This window comes from Hippopotamus amphibius, chromosome 13, assembly GCF_030028045.1.
Source record: "Hippopotamus amphibius kiboko isolate mHipAmp2 chromosome 13, mHipAmp2.hap2, whole genome shotgun sequence".
Lineage (NCBI taxonomy): Eukaryota > Metazoa > Chordata > Mammalia > Artiodactyla > Hippopotamidae > Hippopotamus > Hippopotamus amphibius.
Window position 1 is genome coordinate 347,809 of NC_080198.1, and position 2,141 is coordinate 349,949.

Below are 2,141 nucleotides of genomic sequence, written 5' to 3' on the forward strand. Positions count from 1 at the left end.
GGCGCTCGGGGCCGAGGCGGACACGCGCTCTGTGCGGCGGTCGCGGAGAGGCCGGCGGGCCGGGTCCGGCTGGGCGGCTCCTCCGGCCCCAGGCCCACCTCCCGCCGCCCCTCATTGGGCCCCAGGCCTCCGGAAGGAGCCGTGCGCAGGTCTGAGGTCGTAGGGTCACGGCCCCCAGGCTGGCGGCCTGCAGTGTTGACCTGGGGGCGGTGTCCTGGGAGAGGCCGCTTTCGTGCCAGGGACGCCGGGGTGAGGGTCTGTTTGTCCTTTTAGTGGGGTGCGGGCCCCCAGGGGTGTGTTTCTCAGGACACAGCATGGGCAGCTGGGGGGCTCCCGTGTTGGGGTTCGCCCCGTGGCCTCGTGGGGGAGTTACACCAGCCGTGGGGTGTGTGTCCTGATGACAGGGGACCGGCGACGTGGATCCCGGCACAGACGTGGTGCCCCTCGCACCGCCTCCCGGCCCGCTGGGTGACGGCTGTGGCGGGAGCCCACGCCCCTCAGCCCCCACGGAGGTGCGGGCCGCCCACCCCTTCCCGAAGCTCTCCGCTGAGCCCCCACACAGCCGGGAAGAGGCCCCCCCAGAAGCCCAGCGGCCAGGGAGGCAACACCACTGGGTGTGAACCCTGCTCGGCTGCCGGCCAGCCCGGCGGCCTTGGGCCCCGTCCCAGGCCCCGCGAGGCGTGGGAGGCTCACGCCCATCAGGTGACCGCCCAGCGCAGCGCCTGCGCTCGGCGCGGGAGCAGGACGGCTGACACCTCCTGGTGTGCACCCCTCGGAGCACTGCACGTCAGCCCCGCTGTGACCTCGCGCTACAGACGGGACGCTGCTACCGGGGAACAGGGCACACGGGTCTCTCTTACTACCTCTTACAAGTGCACGTGAGTCTACAAGGGTCCCCAAATAAACAGTTTAATTTCTAAACACCCTAAAATCTATTTAAAAGGACTGGAATCTCACAGGTGTTAAATACAGCGGACAGGGAGGTTGGAATCTGGCTATGCCACTCATCAGCTGTGTGTCCTTGGGTCAGTTCCTTAGCCTCTCTGTGCCTCAGCGCCCTGGTCTGTAGAATGAAAGCAGTAACAGTGGCTACCTCGTGGGATCTGTCTGAGGATGAATTGAGGTAACACACGTGAAGGTCTTAGAACAGCACATGCACAGAATCAGCGTCGGTTAAGATATTTTTCTAATGGCTGCCGCTATCCAAGAAGTAAGGAGCAGAGCAACGCGGCAGCACAGCAGTGTCGGCACGAACATCTCGGAAGGATCCACGAGGAGCCACAGAGAGCAGGAGCGGAGGAGACTCCTCCCTGTGCCGCCTTCCACACTGTCAGGGCACGAAATGCCACCGAATCGTACACTTTCCAACAAGCACTTTCACGTTACGTGAGCTTCACTTCAATTCAAAAGAACTCTGGGGCTTTTGAGTTTCGCTCCACGGAAAAGCCAAGTAAATAAAATGTAAAACCCACACGAGTAAAGAAAGGCAGGCAGGCCCTCAGCATGTCCCCCCCGGGCCCCAGCCCTTGGGCACCTGGTGCTGGACGTGGCCTGTCCTCGCCAGCGTCAAGTGCCTGCCCTCCTGCCTGCTCAGCCTCTCTTCCTAGCACCTGTCGACCAGCACCTAAAGCCCAGCCCTGCCCGCCGGGCACCGCCACCCAGGCCACGCTGGGCCCCTGTCACCAGCAGGCCCATCGGGCCCTCTCGAGCCAGGCAGGACCTCTGTCCCTTGGACCATCAACCTAGTCCCTGGGTCCCCTCCAGCCACTCTGCCACCCCAGGTGCGTCCTCTGAGGCACCCTGACCTCTGACCCCTCTGCTTCCAAAGTATAGCCTGGGCCCCGAGACCACCCCACCCTGGTCCACGCCCCTCATCTCTCCCAGAGGCTGCACCAGCCTCCCTCCTGGTCCCCACCCCACCTCACCTGCAGTCCATCAGCAACAGGGCAGTTAGAACAGACCACGCCGTGGCCCGCGATGGGCTGGGGATGTGGACGCCCGTCTGCCTCTGCGACTTCTCCCACCCCCCTCGTCACCGCAGCGCCGCCTGTGCTCCCTGTTCAAGGTGGTGTTAAACGTGCCGGCAAATCCTTGCGTGGCTGCCTCTCCGAGCGAAGCTAGGAGGGCCCCACGTCCTGAGT